Source organism: Callospermophilus lateralis, chromosome 3, assembly GCF_048772815.1.
Source record: "Callospermophilus lateralis isolate mCalLat2 chromosome 3, mCalLat2.hap1, whole genome shotgun sequence".
Classification (NCBI taxonomy): Eukaryota; Metazoa; Chordata; class Mammalia; order Rodentia; family Sciuridae; genus Callospermophilus; species Callospermophilus lateralis.
In genome coordinates, this window is record NC_135307.1 from 169,722,775 (window position 1) to 169,742,662 (window position 19,888).

At 51.6% G+C, this 19,888-nt stretch overlaps 1 protein-coding gene across 2 annotated transcripts in view; it reads right to left on the reverse strand.

Annotated features, from left to right (window-relative positions):
* Positions 1–18,748, reverse strand: part of Smox (spermine oxidase) — a 36,664-nt gene extending 17,916 nt beyond the window's left edge. For both annotated transcript variants that reach the window (XM_076851572.2, XM_076851573.2), the window contains exon 1: positions 18,593–18,748. The gene's annotated coding sequence lies outside the window, so the exon portion shown is untranslated. The remainder of the gene's footprint in view (positions 1–18,592) is intronic.
* Between the last annotated feature and the right edge of the window lie 1,140 nt (positions 18,749–19,888).

Genomic DNA, 19,888 nt, shown 5'->3' on the forward strand with positions numbered 1-19,888 from the left:
CCCCGAATTCTCCCAGTTTCACTGTCACTCAGAAATTAACCCTGCAACAAGTGCTTCCTTATGCAAATACTAGAGACATGGTTAGATGGTTAGTCCTGGTCTCTAACACCTTCCCTGCTGAGCCGCTCAGGGAAATGCCCAGAACTGAAGGGGAAATGGGTACATCTCCTTGCACTTGCCCCATGCATCACTGGAGCACTGATTAGTCCTGAGACTCAAAGCTTGAGGCATCCTTAGTGAAAGACCCTTCTTACCAGTTGGGACAAGCCATGTCACACTTACAGCCCAAATTGTTGCCATTTCCAAACCCAACTTTCCCACAAGGCCCCCATCCTCTTCTCTGAACTTCACCAGCGCCCCATCCCCCAGCCCATCTTCACAAAGTCAAGTATGACCAAAGAATTAGCAATTCATCAAGCATCCACCTCATGCCAGCCACGGGGAAGGCCTTCGCAGGTCCGTCCTTTTACTTTCTGGACCCCGGTGGCCTTTCTGGCTTTGATTCCCACCCCAAAAATACCAACATACAGATTCCCACCTCCACCAAAGTCTTAGGCCTCCCAGCCCAGCACGGCCAACCTAAAGACCTGGGGGAAACACCCTCTCTCCCATGTGTCAGAAGTTGCTTGGGTCTTCCTAGCACAGACGCGCCCTCGTTGTGGGTGCTGGGACTGCACAGAATGTCACTGTGGGGCTATGTTGCTGAACCCAGGTCTGCTCCATTACTGTTTTCCAAAGCAGCAGTCACCTTGAACTGTAAGTTCCTCACATGGGCTCTGCGCTACAACAGCCCCCAGCCAGCCCTCAGAGCACCAGCATCTCAGGAAATCCTGCTGCCTAGGGTCTCAGCAGTGAGGCTGTTGCCCTATATGGTCACTGAGCAGGGCCAGGCTCCAGGTTGGACTGGCCCCCAGGTAAGCATGGCCATGCCATGCCCAGTGATCACTCACAGGAGGGCCAACAGCCCAGCTGGGTTTATGGCATCTCTTCTTCCTCGGTGTTGGAGCCCGCCTCAGCCTCACCCTAACAGTGGCCACTTCAACAAAAACAATGCCAGCAAGAGCCAGACTCCCTTGTACCCACATCCCTCCTCAAAGATACATAGAATTCTGCCTATCCCTGGGTCCTTTGAACATAAGTCACATAGGTCAAGTGCCTGCGCCCTGTCCTCTTCTCAGGGCCACCTCAGGATGAATTTCCTCATCCATTTCCAGGAGAAGGGTAAGGCCCTAGGGCAATTGACTTGAAGTGACTTGTCACTTCACCCCCTCCCCCTTGAGGTCTAGGGCTATACCAGCTGAACCCCTCCAAATGGAACATGTCTTCCAACCAGAAGTCTTCCCCCACACTCTAAGCCCCCACATTTGCTCATGGGAGACCTGTCCAGAGTACCCTCAGCAGCAAAGATCAACTCACCTGCACCCTTCCCAACCAACCTTGGGGACTTCATACTGTCCTCCCAACAGATATAATGAGTACCTATGGGCAGCAGCCTCCTCACCTTCCCTAGAGGGACCCCTCTCTCCCTCAAGCTTCTAACATAAGGAGAGGGAAAAGGACGGAAGCCAGGGGCTGGCCCAGGGAACATCTTTGGACTGCCTTTCAGGTCTGTCAGATTTGGATTCTCAAGTCCCCCCAGACAATGCAATTATTCTTCCAATGTAAAAAATGCCCAGAAATCCCAGACCAGCTGCTTTGCACAGCAGTGCAGACAAAGGGGCTCTGTGTCTACAGCAAGGCTCCTCCCACCCCTTCACCCCAGGGAGGGCCCCCCCACTACTCCCAGCCAGACCCTCCCCAGCCTCCTCATCCAGGCCAGTGAGGAAGCAAAAGGGACAGGATTACTGAGCCAGACTGGGGGAAAAAGCACAGGCAGTCTTTGAGCCCAAAAGAGGAAGGGAAAGGGAGAGAACACAGGCCCAGGAGGCTGGAGACCTGGGCTAAGGCTCCAGTTCAGTATCTTCCTTGCTTTCCAGGTGACACCCAGACTACTATCTGTCCTTCTCTGAACCCTACTTGGCCAACACCTCTGAACTCACCCCCAATGACACAGCATCTGTCCCCTGCTTCCTGGGCTCACCTGACTTAGTCCCATCTGATACCTGAAGCCTCCTTTAGTCTTCCACACTTCCCCATCTGTAAAATGACAGAAAATCCAGCTACCTGGCAGGACTGCTGGGAGGATTAAATGAGATAGCACTGGTAAACAGTAAGGCCAACTGCAAAGACCACCTCAGAGTGGGAGGGGAAGGAAGGGAGATCCCTTAAAAGGCCAGTATAGGAAGTCAGAGTCACCTCTCCAAGGGCCCAGAACTCCTTTTCATGTACAAGAACCCCAATCTTGATGAGAGCTCAAAACCCAGCCTCGGCCTTGGCCCCAACCCTAATATCAGACATCAATCAGGTACCCTACAACCTGAGCTCAATTGACTCCTCCCAATAATAACTCGGTCTGAACCCCAGGGCACTGATTCATCCTGACCAACCTACCCAGCACTGAGCATGAGGGGGCACCAGAGATGTTAGCCATTAGTCAACTCCAAGTTCATGAACCAGAAAAGGCATAGGTGCCTCATTCCACAGACCTCCAACCACTAGCAGTGTCCTTTGGCCCTCACAGGCCAAAAAAAGGGAAAGGGCCCCATCTTTCTTCCTGGCACCTAACAATGTCTTTGTTACCCACATCTCTTCCCTAAATATGTAAAGTCCCTAAAAGCACAACTTTAAAAGGCTGTATAAGCCTATTAAAGTTGTGTAATAGGGGAGCCAGGAGTCCTTGGCAGGCCTGTGCTGCCAGGACAGAGGCAGCCCTTAACTCAGGGCATGGGTCAAGAACCAAATGCTCCTCCACCCCCAGGGAATCAGTACGCAGGACGAGGAGGCACACTGTGGGTGGTGAGCACCCTGGGCTGGTCTCTGTTTCCCAGGATGCTCCGCAAAGCAGAATAGGCCTGCAGACAACCCAGGTTAATTGTTCCAGGACTTGCATCCCTGGGAGGAATAGGTAATTGTATAGCTCCCTGCAGGGACAGGCCCAGGAGACTACTCAACCAGAAGCCTAGTTGTGGGTGGAGGAGGGGAAAAACGTTTTGGAAGAAGCCATAGAAAGGATAGGATCTTCTTGATGGACATAAAGGTACCCTCAGTTGGAGACCTTGATGAGACAAATAGGTGGAGTTGAGCCTGGGACTGCAGTTTTTCCTCCCATACCCTGACCCCAACAGCTTTATCCAAAGTTCCCTCAACCCCGCCTCCCATAGATACCACCTTTAGCAAAAATTAGTGCATGAACTGTGTTCAGACAATACATCAGTTCAGGGATTGGTTTCCATTTCTTCTGAATGCTTCCTATGAACCTTTCAAATAATACTGACTCAGCACTCTAGCTTAGCTTCTATCTCCAACTCAAGCTGCTCACACCCCACACCCTGATTTCCCATCTTCGTGTGTGTCTGTGTGCACATGTCCTGGCTAGCCAAGAAGGAAATCTCCTCTCCACAAGAAGGACACACCTCTGTCCCTTCAAGTCCCAAATCTTCCAGAGGCATCCAGGTACCATGCCCTCTCGATGTCAGGGTCTAATAGGCTAAGTACACCACTCCTGGCTAGTTCCGTAAAAGATCAAATTGCCCAGACAGCAGCCTTTGCCACTAACCAATGTGGTCTTGAAGAGTAGTGCTTGAGTCTCATTTTTCCCATCTATATAATGGTGACACTCACCCCTACCCTGAGTAAGGACAGCCCTGACCCCAGATCCTATCCACCAGCTGCTATGTCTCCAGTCTCCTGAAGCTTTCTAAGCAACTCTCAGGATACGACCATCTGGATTTTCTCCCTCTGAGAAGGGCCTGACACAACAACGCTTGAGTTCCCCTCAAGGAAGCCATCAACCACACAAGTATAGAGACATCAGAGAACCAGTCACTGCCCTGGTGATTAAGTTGGTGCAAGACTTCCCTTGGTGATGGCAGACAAGACTATAGGCAGAGGAGGACCAAGAGAAGATGGTGCTCACAGCCATTCACTCCCCTAGAAAGGTCTCTGACAAAGCTGAAACCCAGAGAGGAAAAACCAGTCTCAAGACAAGGGTACCAGTTCTGAGGTGCCCAAGCCCCAGGGAAATCCCAGGAAGAGACATCTCTCTCTCACAATAACAAAAGCACACTTCTTTATGTTTCACTTGATGACCCAATTGAATAAAATAAATGAATTGCTATCCCCTCCTTATAGCACCGTGGTTTCCATGCAGATCCTGGGGTCTGATCACTTGCTTTTGAATATCAATGGTTTGAATCTCCACCACTTATTTGATAGGAAAACTAAGCTTCAATTTCCTCATCAGTAGAGAGTTGAATGTGACAATGCACACACAGTGCCTACCCCAGAGTCAGCCACAGAGCAGCAATGGTTCTTACATTATCCTACAGAGCCCAGTCTGTATACTAATGGCAGTAACCCAGGGAAGACAGGACCAGGTGTCCATATGTGGGTGAGGATGGGATAAATCTACTAGTAGAGAGGTCCAAGAGCCTCCTGCAAGATGACTGCACAGAAGGATTGTCAGGCCTCAGAGAGCCACCCCACCCCACCCCACAGGACACTGCTATGGCAAAGGAGGAATGGGGCATTGGGAGAGAAGGATCAGCCTAGGATCCCCCTTGCTGGCTGCACTTGGACCAATGAGACAAGGATTATGAAGCTGCAAGTGCAACTCTAGGACAACCTGTGTGGCCACTAGCTTCCAAGATGGCCCCAATGATGCTTCTGTCCTAGTATTCATACCCTAGTTTAGTCCCTTCCTCCCGCAAGCCTACCTTTGTAACTAATAGGATATTGCAGAAATGATGAACTGTGACTTCTGAGATTAGGTAAATTTCTACCTCACTCACCTGGAGTACTTACAGTGGGGGAAGATAGTCATGTCCTGTGGAGCAACCTATGGAGAAGCCCACAGGCTAGGAACTGAGTTCTCCCCACAATAGCCAAACCAGCTTGCCAAGCAAAAGTGAACTGCCTAGAAGCAGATCTTCAGATGACTAGAGTGCTGGCCACATGGTGACTGCAGCCTCCTGGGAGACCCCTGAGCCAGAACCATCCAGCTAAACTGTTCCCAATTCTTGACCCATATTAATGGAGAATAATAATGTTATATAAATGAGGTCATGTGTGTGTGTGTGCACAGTGCGCACGCACGCACATGTGAATGTTGCTAAGGACTAAACCCAGGATCCAGCCCATGTTAGGCAAATGTTCTACCACGGAGCTACAACCACAACCCTGAGGATAATAAAAGTTCATTACGGTTTTAAACTACTAATTTTTGGCTACTTTATTACCTGGCAATAGATAACTAATAGTCAGCAACTCTCTTTCCAGAAGTCCCCATCCCACTGAGGATCTCAGCCCACTCTGTTCTGAAATGTAGTACTAAGGTACAGTGGGCAGGGAGCCTGTCCCAGGCCCAGCAGCTTATAAGGTCCAGGAGACAGGAACTGCTTCCCAGTCAGCACGTTAGACTCACATGGAGATTTTTACAAACAACCCATACCTACACCACATCATTTAAATCAGACTCCTTGGGGTGAGACCTAAATACGGATACTATTTTAGGCCTTGCATGATGCTAACATGTAGCCACTTCTCTAAAGAAGGCTCCAAATGCAGACTGTAGGACAGCCCAGAGATAGTCAGGATGTGTTATGTAGCAGTGGCAAAGGTGACCCCAGCCTACAGTTTAGCTGGAGGTCTCCCTCTATGCCGCCTCTGCCTGGCTACCAAAGACATCTTCACTCCATGTCTGTAATACACCTGAAGCCAGACAGGTGTCCTCACCTGCCTTTGCTCATGCACCAAGCATATCCACATCCTTCTCCCCTTTCTCTGCCTCCAAGGCCCACTCCAGCCCAAGGCCCAACCTCTCTCAGGGGGTGCTCCCACAGGGGAAGTATCAGGCTGCAGGGATGGGGTCTAGCTCAGAGTGTTCTCAAAAAGTTTTTTTTTTCTCATCTGTAAAATAGGAATTACCATTACACCTGCCCTGATCTCTACTGGGTCTTAAGTTTCCTCTCACCAGTCCTCAGAGAAAACTATATTTGTATTTTTGTCTCCCCCAGGATTCAGTCTTGCACAGAGCTCCACTAGCCCCTAGGAGGACAGAGGAATGACTTAAAGAGACAGGGCTGCCCTAAAGCTCATGGCTTCTTAACTCATGAGAAGAATAAACAGTGCTAAGGGTGGCCATGGGAAATTCCAAGGAGGGTATAAAAAGTTATCTATCTAAAAAAGGTGGGCTGGGGAAGGAGTCAGATTTCCAAGATGAGAGTTAGCTCCAGGAAGGGGAGCCTCAAGCACCAAGGCTCCCAGGCGCTACTTACAAGAGCAACCCTCAACAGAGGAGACCAGTGCGGCCAAACCACCTGGCAAGGCCCCGAAACTCCAAAGCCCCAGGTCCCAAGCCGCAGCACTCACCTGACCTCCCTCGGTAGTTGCAGCAGCCGCCCTGGGTGTCGGCGGCGTCCCAGCGCCAGACAGGGAGGAGGCATCTCCCACCTCGCGCAGGGCCTTCCCCAGCCCCACCCCTGGGGCGTGGACAGCGCGCTGAGCTTCCAGACGTCAGCCACACAGGTGTGCGCCGCAGCACTCTCACAGGACAGGACTGCCTGAGCCCGCTAGAGAACACAAGACCCTCCACCCCCACCCAAGGCCGTGAGGCAGCGTTTCAGCCCTCCAGAAAAAGCAGGAGAGGCAGGCAGGCAGGCAGGCCACACAGCCACTCAACAAACAGCGTGGGCACTTCATCCTCCGTGGGCTGCGCCCTGCTGGGTGTGGAATCTGAGTAGGCCTAGGACATGTGGGTGGGGAGATGTCTCAGCTCCATCTTAAAGGACCCAGGTCTACAGGCATGGCAGGTGCTGAGAAGACTGGAGGTGAGCACAGCCAAGGTTTGAGAAAGAATGGAGAGGGGCAGGTGGCTGGGGACAGATTATTCCCACATCTAAAGCAGTTTAGCAATTGTTACTCTGGGGCAGGCATCAGGCTGTCAGATACAGCAATAACCAGAAGCCAATCCCTAAAGGACCTGGCAAGTCCAGGTAACAAGTGCCATAAAGAAAAGAAGTCAGGGTGGAGAGACAGGGAACCGCTCTATGTAAGGAGGTAAGGGAAGGCTGCCTTCACATAGATGACAGTGGAACAGAGGAAGTGAGAGTGCTGTGTTGACCTCCTAGGGACTTACTGAACGGCAGGATATGGGGGCCAGAGCTGGCCAGGATGACTTGAGTGCCCAGTCATGACCACTGGGAGGAACCAAGACTGGTTGTAACTGAGTCAACTGGCCACCTCACTCTGCACTTCACAACAAGCCTGTGATGTGAAAAAAGGAAAAACTAGCTCAAATACCTTGGTGCAGGACCCACAAGTGCAAGGTGGGCACCATGGGCCTGATTCCTGAGCCCCATTCCCTCCTCAAGGCCATCACCAGAGTTGGGCAAGCATCCCTTTAGGTGGCTTCCATTCATAGGACCCAGCATGCACCTTCCCCAAGCCAGCCCCTGCATCAGGCATCATCTGAAGGCACCCAACCTGTCTCTAGGTGATTCAGTGTCCCCAGCGCCACAAACGAGCACAGAGATACACCCTTTGTGTAGATCAGGCACTGGACGCCTGGGAAGTATGAGCTAACAGATGAGGGGGTGGCTGGGCCCTGAGGCTTCTCCCCTTTCCCTGCCAGCAGCCACAGCCTCACAGTGCCGGGGTTAAGGAGGACAGCCAGTCAGCACTTTCCACAACTCTTTCAAAACCACTGACAAGAACTGAAGCTTGTGGGAGCAGCTCAGCTGGGGTGCAGTTTCCCCTTGGTGGCCCCTCGTGACTCTGCACAAAGCCCAACTGTGCTTGACTCCAGCTCCAGGGAGGGGGTGTCTCCTGCAAGTCTGTCTTCTCTCCAAGGCCATGGGGCCCCCACTGGGCCCAGCCTGGGACTTGTGCTCCCTGACTGCAAAGAGACCTCACAGCCGCAATGGCAGAGTTGTCTGAGGTTTGCTGGGTCCAAGGAATGTTTGCAGGGGGAGGAGGGATCCTCTTTCACCATAAACCATTTTCCAGGAATACTACCTCTCTGTAGTCTCCACACAGCACAGTGTATCACAGAGCACAGGCAGCATGCATGATCAAAAAAAAAAAAAAAAAAGGAAGAAAGAAAGAAAACTTCCACCAAAACTCCAGCCACCAGATGCACCTCAAAGCAAACTGCTATTCATTTTGTGCTTCCTGTGCCAGGCCCTGGGCTGGGCTCTTCATTCACTGCACTATTTCATTTTCACTGTATAGCTAGCTACCCATTGTACAGATGAGGAAACCGGCTCCGAGAAACTCACCGACAGGATGAAGGCCACCCAGAGAGAGGGAATGGTAGAGCAGGGCTCAACCCTTGCTCAGGTCTAAGTCCCCACTCTATCTCCTAGGGTGGCAGGCACAGGGACTGCCCTGGGCTTGGTACTTTCCCTGTCTTACCCCTCCTGTCTTACCCACATACTGACACTGAATACATTGTGCCAGGCACTCTGGATTGGCAGAATCATCCCAAAGCCTGGTGACTCACCCCAGCTGCACTGCCAAAACCTGGGGCTGCCACCAGGAGGCCACCTGCCTCCTGGTCCGAATGCTTAGCTAGGTGGGCTGCAGGCCAGCCTAGTCTCCCTGCCTCATAGTGCTGGCTTGGGTTTGTCAGCCACATTGTGCCAGGCCACAGCCCTTCACCCTTGCTTTTCTCCCCATAAACAGGGTCAATGATGTGATGTCATGACTTTTGCCAGCACAAATGAAAATTCAAAAAGACTAATTTTTTATTCCCTATAGACAGTCACTTCTTTCACTGGCAACAAATTGCCCCTTCCTAGTGACTTCAGGGTGCCCTGTCCATTCTCACCTAACAAGTGCACAGAACCAGCCTCCAAAGGACTCTACAAAACATCCCAGCCTGAAGCACAGCATCCCAAGCAAGTGCCAGAAGGTCTGAAAAACCAGGTGTTCATAGAAAGTGTCCATAGAAAGGTGTTCATAGAAAGTGCACACATGGGCCCTGGCCTGAGGTTTAATCCATAAAACACCTACGGAGTTTAGATGCTGAGTTTGGATGATAAACATTCTTCAAGCCCTTTTGTTGAGTTCAAAGAGACTTAATAACTCTCAAGCTTTTGAAGTCAAAAAGGGTCATTCTTAACATTCTACCATCATTGTTATCGCTACTCTTCACTGAGCACATTCGAGCTACAAAAAACATAGTGCTAAGTACTTCCCCATGAAATATTTCAATTAATCCTTACATCAGTGCCCCTGTGCTACAGAGGAGGAAACTGAGGTTGCAGGAGTCTCCACAACCTGCCATCAGACAAAATGCACTTCAATATCTATTCCATAAGATACTAAGCCTCAGGCCTCACTTTTTTTTTTTTTTTAATCCAGTAATAGTCCAGTTCATTGTCTCTCCTTGAGTTACTTCCTAGACTCCAAACCTTTAACTCACAAAGTTTTGTATTGTGCCTGGTGTTGTTTAAAATTAATTTACCAAAATTAAAGACAGTAAAAGAGCCCCGTGTGGGTAACACTGAAAGGCAGCATTTAGAAAACTTTCCTAACAGTGTTTGCCCCTTGGTGGTCCTGGGTGTTTCCCGCTTGAGTCATCTCTAAAATCGAGCTGACTTGGGGTCTAGTTTTTTTCGAAGCTGAAAAGAATAGCACCCCACTCCCAGGATCAGAAGTACAGGCAGCTGGGCCAGCACTCCCAAGTGAGAGTCTTGGGACAAACTCTGAGAGAGCTGTTGGGTAAGGAAAGGGCATAAGGCCAGATGTCCCAGAACCTGAGTTTGACCCCCACCATTCCATTTCCTGCCACTGACAGTGTCTCATCTGTGTCTCATCTCACCAGGCCTCCCAGGCTACGTGGGAAGGCAAGAAACTGTGTATCTTCCAGGGCCTGGCACACAGTTGACAAGGGGGTGGCTAGGTTCTTTGTTCTGTTTTCTAATAAATTCCAACTCATTTCCAAGTGCTGCTTCTCCTGGTCTCAAGTCACAAGGGCCTTAAAACCCTCCCCTAAGAAGTAGGTAGAAGATTCAGGGATCTGACCTAGCAGGGCAGGACAGCCAGGCCACCCAACTCTGCTTCAACCCAAATGTTTTCCTTTGTTCTTCATCCTCCACCCCTGGACTTGGAGAGAGCCCTGGGCCCCCGCCTATTTGAGGAAGAAAGAACAAGGGGCAAAGGAGGACACAGGAGCATAGCTGGGGCTGGATGAAGATCCCAGCGCATCCACTCCTAGGCCTCTCCGAGGTTGCGCGTCAGTCCCCACACCAGCCTGTCAGCACCTGACATTGCACCATCCCAGCTCCTCCTCCTACACTGTTTGAAATGCCACACCTGTCCCCTCACCTGAGCTGCAGAACAAAGAGTCCTCACACTGCAAAGGAAACCAGACGTAGAAGGGCAAGGCAGAGTAGCCTCACTGATTGTCCCCACCAGACCCGGGGATAGGGGGTCAGTAGGGACAGGGACCCTGGAACTCTCCCCCCTCCCACCTCCTCCACTGACCACACCCTTCCCAGGGAAGGCAACAGGGAAAGATTCCAAACATTCTGGGTAAATGATCAAGAATTTAAAGACAAGGATCATATAAGCAACCAGCCCCCTCCCATGCTTTAAGGAGCACCACTATTATTGGGTGGGTAGGGGAGAGGGTCCTGCACCCCTGCTGCCATCACTGCATGTCCCTGCCGCGTTTCTCACTAAGCACTGCTCTGATCACATCCAAAATTTTTAATGGCTCCCTGTGGCCTAACAAATGAAGGCAGGTCCCTGTCACCTCCCTCTTGCCCGCAGGCCACTGGTATCCTACCCATACCCAGCAGAATCCTCAGACTCCCAGATCCAAGCCTGTGAGTTCTCATTCTGCTTCCCCACCCTGCAGGCCACTCCTCCAGGGAGCCAGTCCTGGCTGCCCTTGCCTTCACTCCTCCTTCTCCTCTAAGGACGGCTCTAACCCCAAGGACCAGGACTAACCAGGACCCCACCCCAAGCTTTAGTTTGCTCTCGGCTGCTTCTTATACCTTGCCTCCACATGTCTGTGATGACGATCCTCTTCCCCAGGTCCCTCCTGGAGACACCACCTCCATCCTTGAATCACACCAGTAACAATAGCCAGCTGGTGTTTGTCACAACCCTACAAAGGGGGAGGGTGACATTATCCCTGTGATACAAATAGAGAAACTGAGGCACAGGGAAACTCGGGGCAAGAAGCTTAACCCTGCTGTTAAGGGTGTAGGTAGGGGAGGTAGCAGAGAGGTATAGAGCAGGAGACCCTTGCAGAATCCAGAAGATCCAGGCACAGTCACCACCAGGTCCTGGACATCTGATAGTTCCATCCAGGCCCCTTAGTCACTTGCTCAGTGAAGCAGAGCCATGACCACAAGAGCCCAGAGTTGGCTCTGGCCCAGGTACTGTCCAGCCTGCCCTTCCCTCTGTAGTGCCCTTTTCTTCCTCTGATTGTCCAAATGTGCCTGTCACCGAGTCCACCTCTCCCAGGAAACCATCTCTCCATCCTTCCTTTCCTCCCTGGCATATCTGGGCCTGCCCATCACCCATGTTTGTGGTCTCCCAACAAGCAGCATCCTTCAATACCTGCTGTTCCCAACAGGTGTCTTCCGAGACAGTGAGATATTATTAGGGAGTCTTCAAAAAAAGACTTCCTTGGTTGACTCAGTTTGGGAAACACAAAATGGTTTCCTTCTACAGGACTTGTCAGAGCCTTTAATGCTCATAAATCCATTGTAAACTCCCATAGATGGAATAGATTTGCCATTTTCTACTGTTATTTGTCCCCAGAACCCTTGAGGTTTTCCAGAACAGACAGAGAAATGCTGCCCCCTCCACCCCTTCCTGGCACAGAGGTAGCGGGTAAGACTGGCTTGGCTTTAACCTCCTTTGAAGAGGCAGGTGGGACACCTGGGGAGCCTGAGAGCAAGTGAACCCCTGCCCTGACAACCCTCTGGGCACTACCCAGCATAGCAGAACCTCCGCCTCCATGTCTGACCTCCCTAACCTCCTCCTAGAAAATGTACTCCCCTGCCAGTGTCTGGGGGGACCTCAGCTACCAGTAACCTCAGTGCAGAGCCTGAGGAACAAGGAGCCTTAGGAGAACCCCAAAGCAAGTTGGACGGCTTATTCATGCAAGTTGATTCTTCTACTCCATTACTTAGCATGCGAGTTTTAAATATTAAACCAAAACTAAAATATGTTAAGCTGTCACTCTGAGAAGATGCAGTGCCCCACCCAACAAACCCTGTGACATCCCTCCCTTCCCCCAGGACTGAACATCTCTCAGTTTATAGACAAGGAAACTGAGGCCTCAAAGGAGAGCAGACACTTGCCTGTAGGGGCCCAGCCAGGGGCAAAGCAGAGAGAAGCATCCAGGCCCCTCAACGCCCAGGTCCACTGGGGGAACAGCCAGAGTGGGATAAAACCCCAACAGCAGCTCAAGTGACCATCAGCAGCAGCACCCGGGATTCACACCCAGCCAGAGGAACAGACAGGGCACATGCCAGGGATGATGGTCCACAGCTGGGGAGACTTCAGGGGCTTTTCAGAGATGTACAGCTGGGGCTGGAGGCCAGAGTCAGCTGTTTCCCCAATCTTTCACCCCACCCTGGCTGGAGGAAGGGTGCTCACCACAGATTGGCTACGCGCAGCACCCAGCTTGGCTGTGGGCAGAGATAAGGTGCCCTGCATGTCATTTGCATGTCACTCTGCCAGGAACAGAGTCACCCCAAACACCCGCTGTGGTCTTGGAAGCTCCTCCCAGTCAGGAGCCTAGAAATCAAGCCTGGGTTCCCAGTGAACTCACACCTCTAGAGGCCCCTCACCCAGCATCTACTATGCTCTTCTCTGCCCTTCCCCCAAGTCTCACCTGCACCCCCAAATCCCCACACAGGCAGCTCCCTACACCTCCCCAACGTGGTTCAGAGGAACTGAGATGATCCCCTTTACCTGTTCCAAGTTCCGCCTGAACTGCACAGGTTCCTCAGGACTCCAGTCTAAATCCTCAGGACACAAATCGGGGCCCCTACCAGCAGCACTGAACTGCCCAGGTGCTTGTTAGAAATGCAGAGTCTCAGGCCTCACCCCAGACCTCTGAATCAGACAGGACCAACCTGCATTTTAACAAGCTGCGCAGGTGATGCGCGTGTGTTTGAGTTTTGAGAAGCACTGTTATAGACCACCGTTTAATTAAGTCATGGCAATCACAACCTATAACCTTCAATGGCTCCCTGGGGCCTAGTACAAGTCTAGACTCAGCAGCTTGGCAGTCAAGCTTGTCCCAGCCTAACTTCAACCCACTTCTCCAGGTCTGGGCTCCCCCTCTGCCTTGGGAATGCCATTCCTCCTTTGTCAGCACAGCCACCCAGAAGCACCACCTCCTTCAGGAAGCTAGTTTGAACTGCAACTCATTATATCACAGCTGGCAAGCTCACTTTTATTTCCTGGAGAGTGGGGACCATGTCCTTTGTCCTCATTGGCTCTGAATACCAGGCTGGGACTCAGGAGATGCACCAGGTGCCAATGACAGCTAACAAGGTCCAGTGCCCAGTTGTCAGGAAGTCTGCCCTCAGCTCTAGCCTGCCCACCTGAGGCTCTGCCACAGCCTTCCCTTTAACACAGTGGACAAGGACTTAGGTGCTATGGAAAGGCCTCCTCCACGGGCCTACTGACAACCCTGGGGCCTGGTGAGCTTTCGATAATATGTTTGCCCTGTGCCTCAGTTTCCCCAAATGCGGAAGAGAATGCTGACAGACCCTCTCTTCCCGTGGAGCTGGCAAGACATGCTCAGACAGATGAGCAGATCCCCAAAGCTCTGAGGCTCAGAATTTGGAGCAAACAGCTGTTTCTAGTTTCCATCTCTCTGTTCCCCCAACTCTGTTCCCACATTCAACTCAGTCCAACTCAGACTCCAGCCAGGTTTCCCAGGGCCAAGCCTGAAGCTCTACCTAACAGCATTCTAGATGGAATTCCAAATGGGCCAGCTATCTGCAGAGACCCTACCTGACCTCCCTGTCCTCTCCAGGCATTTTAAGAGACAACAAAGAAGGAATGCTATACCCAGGGAGGTGACATTCTAACAGGTTTTTGGACCTAAAGCAGCAGACTTCCACAGCACCCTGACATCACAGTATGCATCATGCCCAACTACGTGAGCTGGGTTCAGAGCCCCTCTTAGAAGAAAAAGCAGGACATGAAGCAGAAAATTTTTTCACCTACTTCACACCAGGATCCCTTCCACCTTAGAGGATATGACTTCTCTCCTGTCTCCTCAGCACCCCAAGCCAGGCACCTCGGGGAGTCAGGAAAAACCCTTTGTTTGCTCAGAAGTCCTCAGGTGGCACATTTATGAGAGGCATGAGAGAAGCAGCAGAGTGTACTAGAACACACACCATCACTGCTAGTTGTATGACTGTGCCTCGGTCTGCCCATCTATAAAACGGAAGTAAGACTGACCTTACAGAGCTGGTAAGAGGATTAAAGGAGTTAATTTTGCAAAGTCCTTAGAACAATGCCTGACACCCAGTGAGCATACCAGAGCCTCATCCTAGCCTCTTGGTCTCTGCCAGATTTCTCCATCCCAGGATGGCCTCCTTGTTCCTACCTATTCCAGCTCAAGGCCTTTCCTAAGTGTGCCCGCCTGACCCCGGATCCAAATCACCAGCGCTGAGTTCCAGCATTCAACTTGTGGTGTGACTTCAATCTATCCCCAGTTCCCTTGTCAAAGGCTAAGCTCTCCTCCTACCCAGATCTGAGGTCCCCTGGCTCTCAATCCTCCTTTCTGAGAGTACCAGTCACATGATTCATCCATGCAAACAGGAGAGCTATGGGTAGAAAGGTAAGAGTCTACAGAGAGGGCTGGGGATATAGCTGAGTTGGTAGAGTGCTTGCCTGTCATGCACAAGGCCCCGGGTTCAATCCCCAGCACGACCACCAAAAAAAAAAAAAAAAAAAGTCTATAGAGACCCCCATAGTCCCAGCTTCTTCTTCCTCTCCAACTCCCTGACCCCTATGTTGAGCACCCAGCAGCCACCCAAGGGTATAGGTTGAAATGAAGCCCAGGCTGTACACCTCTCCAGAAATGGAAAATCTCCCTTCTGGGGCAAGGGAGAGTGAATAGAGGGGACAAAAATCAGATAGGTGGCTACAGAGAGTGGCTGGGGCCCAAGATAAAATCAGCTACTTAAAATCTGTTTTCATGAACCAGCCCAGATTTCCACCAAATAAAGCAAAGGAAATCATTTACCCTCAACCCACAGTGACCCACACAGACTCCACACACTGGAACGCCCCAAGGTGTAGAAGTCTGACCTCAAGCCACCTGTACTTTCTTTACTTCTCCCCCACCCCCAGGGATTGAACCTAGGGATGCTCAACACTGAGCCACATCCCTGATCCCTTTTTTAATTTCTTGTTTTGAAACAGGGTCTCACTAAATTGCTTAGGGCCTCACTAAGTTGCTGAGGCTAGCTTTGAACTTGTGATCCTCCTGCCATCAGCCCCCAAACTGCTGGGATTACAGGCATGTGCCACTGCACCCAACTTCTACTTCCCTTTTTCACATCCCACTTGCTCTCTCAGATTCTTGTAGCAATTTGCACAACTGCTTTTGAGGAACAAAAATAAAATCCTCAAAGCCGCTTGAAGATTAAAGGGGCTCCTGTGCTAACTGCAATATCCATCTCTTTTTGCCCAGTCCCATCCTTCCCACCTGGCTCCGATTTCCTGAGCATCAGTTACATGCCAAGCCCTGTGCTCAATGCTCCAGATAGAGCAGCAGGCCATTCAGACCAAGTTCCAGACAAAGTCTTAGAAGCCAGACAAAATCAAGTTAACAAAGTTAGGACAATTGTAACAGTTATGGCCTCTGATAAATACAATGAAGAAAGTGAACCAGATACTATAATGAATTACAGGAGAAGAGGGCCCTCTACCTATACTGGGAAGGCATTTGAGGAAGTTATATTTAAGATGAGACCTGAAAAGTAAGGAGCACAGCCAGCCCAGTGAGGGCACTGGGAAAATCCTCAGGCAGAGAAGATAGCACAAGCAAGCAAAGGCCCTGGGGCAGGAAAATGCCTAGGCTGTTGGACAGACAGATATGATTCAGATGTCTGTCAGGGAGCATGCAAGGAGATAGTGGTCAATATAAGGCTGGGGAGGTCAGCAAGGTCAGATCACAAAGGATCTGAATGACCAGGAGAAAGTTTTGAGATTTTATTCAAGTGTAATAGAGAGCCATCAATGGTTTTAGAGATATAAGGTGATATAATAAAAAATTTCAGCATTATTCTTGTTAAAATAGATCAGAGGACACATGCAGATGGGAAAAGCATTAGCCCATTAGCCCATTAGCGGCTACTCTCTGCTACTATAGCATTCAGACAAGACTTAAAAGATGCCTTGGCCTGGGGCAGGAAGCCTAGGGCAGTTACCTGGGGTGGTAACAAGGAGTCAGAGCATGGAGAACAGGACTGATCTAGATTTTGTGGAAAGTACTAAAAGGACTTCCTCTTGGACTGGATTCGGAAAAAGAGGGAAAGGAAGGAATTGATGCCTTATAATATATAATATAATACATAATATATAATAGATTCTAAGCAACACTCAAAAGACCTGGAGAGGATCATATCTGGGGAGTGCAGTCTGGGTTCTGTTTCATCCACATTAAGTTTTTTGTCAACCAGAACATCATAAATCAGATAGGTGGCTACAGAGGGCCCAAGATAAAATCAGCTATTTAAAATCATGAGAATGAAAACATGTAAGATCTGTGTGTTTATGAATTAATACTTGCTTTTTAAAATCCTAAGGAAAAAATGAAAACTGGGGCAAGGGAGAGTGAATAGAGGGGACAAAGGGGAAAGCAAAGCTGGGGAGTCAGGAGAAAGGAGGGGACTGAGGACAGAGACTGGGGCATGTAGAGCCTACAGCATGTAGAAATGAGTGAAGGGGGAAGAAGAAGAAAGAAGAAAGAAGGAGGAGAAGGAGGAGAAAGAAGGAGAAGGAGAAGGAGGAGAAGAAGAAGACTAAGGAAGGGGCAGCCAGGAAGGGGAAAAGAAAACCAGAAGTCAAAGAAGGACACTGATTCTAGGAGGAGAATGGAGAGAGGTGGGCAGAGAATGGAAGGGGTGTGCAAAGAACAAGCCCTGACTGCATGAGCTGCAGTTTCAGGGAAGTTTCCCAGTCAAGTGGGCTGCAAAACAGAAGGAATGCTCTAAAGGAGCAGGTATAGTCAGCTCTCCAGAGAAGTTCCACTATGAAGAGAAGTGGGTCCTAGCTGAAGGGGGAGGGAGATCAAGGCAAAAAGGGGACTATAAAATGGGAGAGGCAGCAAAGTCTGTTCTTATAGTGTAAGAAATGACCCAAGGGGAAAGAAGCCACTTCTAACACTGAAGAGGGAAGGTAACTGAGGGATGGGCAACAGCGAAAGGATCTTGGAGCCAGAGGCTCACGGGCCTGGAATTCAGGAATTGAATGCTCCTAGCTGAATAACAATCTTTAAAGGGGACAGAAGCAACGGAATGCAAATGTGGGGCTTACCCTACACACACCTTCAGAGAAGCACCAGATGCACGCCTACCTGTCCCTCCATTCATGCCCAGTCCCTCTGAGCCCTGGCACCTGCTGTTTGCCCAACCACAGCCAAGTTGCCCCCACGGACTGGAACGTAATGTGCTACGACCAACAGGTTCTGCAAACAACCTGTGGGTACAGCTCACTGTACATGCCACCCACCGCGCTTATCACTTGGGGCACTACCCCTCCTCTTGCAAGCTCCGAGGGAGTCCGTGGGCCCCTCACCTGCTCTACAAGAGCCTCCGCCTCAATTCAGGGCGGTGGTTTTCCTCAACTCCCCCGTCCCAGACAAAGTAAGCACTCCAACACACCCTACCCCTTTCCGAACCTGGCTCCTGCCAAGCCCCGCGCAGATCGTGAGCCCCTAGTTGGCCCTTCCAAGAAAGCTGCTCCGCAGTCCGCCCGGGCCCTTCAAGGAGGCCACCTGGACGCTGCCCGGAGCCAGGAGCCAGGGTGGCCCGCCTCTCCCCGGGTCCCTGCGGAGCTTTCTCTTCTATCCCCAGCGCCCACCCTCCAGGCAGCCCGAGTAGTCTCCCGGCGTCCGCGCCCGGCTTTGTCTGCGCCCAGGGAGCGCTCCTGCCCGGCTCCCCAGGGGCTTTCGTCCAGCACGCAGCCGGCGGGTCCGGCCTGACCTCCACCTCCCGGCGCCCGGCCCGAGAAGCCCCCGCCCCAGGATCGCCGCCACCTTCCTCCACACTACCTTCCCCCATCGGAGCCAGGGGGCGCGGCGCCCACCGCTCTCCGCAAGCCTCCAGGGACGCAGCGCACTCCAGCCCTCATTCAGTGCGCCCCGCTGGCCACCGGAGCTCCGGGCCGACAGAATCCTAGGGAGCCGCTCCGGGCCCCTCACCCTCCCGCAGCGGCCACAGCCCCTGCCAACGCCAGCGCAGATTGGGGGCCGGGCCGGGGAGCGGGTGCTCGGTACCTTTCCCTGCTGAGCCGGGGAAGTGAGTCTTCGACTAGTGGCCTCGGCCTCCTCCGCCTCCCCTCCTCCGCCAGCCGTCTGGCTTCCTCCTCCAGCCGCCGCCGGGACCGTAGGGGCCCGAGCCAGCCGCCGCGGCCTGTGTGGGGCCCCGCTCCGCCTCGAGTCCCCGGCCCACCCCGCCCGGTCCGCTCGGGCCGGCCCTCTGCTCCGCCTCCGGGCAGGGACGCGCCGAGCTCCGCCCCCGGCCCGCCCCTCCGGGGGCGGGGAAGTCGAAGGCCACTGAAGCCAAGGATTGAGGTGCCGCTACTTCGTCCGGCGCTGCCACCTGGGCGCACACCCCTTGGTTCAAGCATTGCTGCAACTTACTCACTCATCCCCAAAGAAAAAGTAGCCGGCCCAGCCTCGTGCAAGGCGTAACGCAAAGCCGAGGCCGTCTGCGGGGCGACCATCAGAGCCAGGACACCTACCTTGGTTAACCCAAGGAATTAGGACCCGACCTTTGAAGATGAGGGTACGCCTCTCCTCCCTCGGGGTTCTACTTTCACTACTGTGGCCCTGCAAGGGATCTTAACTGGAGTCAGATGGCTAGTTTCCAAGGGCCGCCTCTGACCTCAACCCTCCATCCCACCCCACCACCGCCTTGGAAAACTGCCACGCATCAGTCTCGAACCCTAAACAAGATGGCTGGGCCGGCACTCAAATCCCAGCCTGTCCTTTCACAGGCCAGGACTGTGAGCAGAAGTGACGACCTTTTTAAGAAAGTATCTTTTACTGGGCCTGGTGTTGCATGACCAGCGTCTCTGGAGGTTGAGATAGAAGGATCACAAGTTTGAGGCCAGCATCAGCAACCTAGAGTGTGTTTCAAATTTTTTAAAAGGTGTGTGTGTGTGCGGGGGGGGGGGGGGGGGGGGGGGGGGGGGGAGATGTAGCTCAGTGGTTCAATTCCTGAGTTCAATCCCCAGGATCCGCCCCCCCATCAAAAAAATCATATATGAATGAAAAAGTATTTTTTTTACTGTGACTCAGTGCTAGAAGACCGACTTAATAAAAGCCAAAGCAAATGATAAATATGTGGCTCACTTGTTTTTCCTTTAAAAAATCAGAATTATTTGGAAATTATTTGTTTTCTATTTGAGATTCTGCAAGGACTGCTTTCCTATAGATTTACTCTTCCTAGTTTAATGGAGGGGAACATTTGTTTGAAAATTTCATCCTATTTAACCCTGGACTGCCAGACACCCATCCAAGGAACACAAGCCTTTGATGGAAACAGGTCCCTATCCCGACTGCATCTTA